The sequence below is a fragment of the Carcharhinus amblyrhynchos genome, chromosome 1, assembly GCF_965287045.1.
Source record: "Carcharhinus amblyrhynchos chromosome 1, sCarAmb.v2.hapA, whole genome shotgun sequence".
NCBI lineage: Eukaryota > Metazoa > Chordata > Chondrichthyes > Carcharhiniformes > Carcharhinidae > Carcharhinus > Carcharhinus amblyrhynchos.
Genome location: NC_137324.1, coordinates 84,279,645 through 84,280,132, shown reverse-complemented (window position 1 = coordinate 84,280,132; position 488 = coordinate 84,279,645).

Here is a 488-nt window from a genome sequence, read left to right as displayed (position 1 = left end):
CTGCAAATTAAGCAATTTATTGATTTTTGTGGAAGGTAGTATGATTTTTTTTTAAAAAATCTCCTGATGTCCCAAGTTTCTCTTCCTTTGCTCAGTAATTTTATTGAAGACACTGGATCATGGCTGTCTAAGTGTCCATAGCAGTGAAACCTTGCAAATCATGGATGTAAGAAAAAGTTAAATAATGTAACAGAATAACCCAATATCGTATGCAAATGATAATTCCTTTGTTTACAGCGTACTGCACCAAACATTCCAAAATGTGAAGCTTGCTTCAAAGCCTTGTTCCTCTTTATTAGGAATTAAAGTTTGCAAACTAGATTTTTAATTTGGTTTATTATAGTCATATATTGGTATACAGTGAAAAGTATTGCTTCTTGCGTGCTGTACAAAGCATACTGTTCATACAGAATGAAAGGAGAGAGTGCAGAATGTAGTGTTACAGTCATACTAGGGTGTAGAAGAGTTAGAATGAAGTTTTAGAAGCA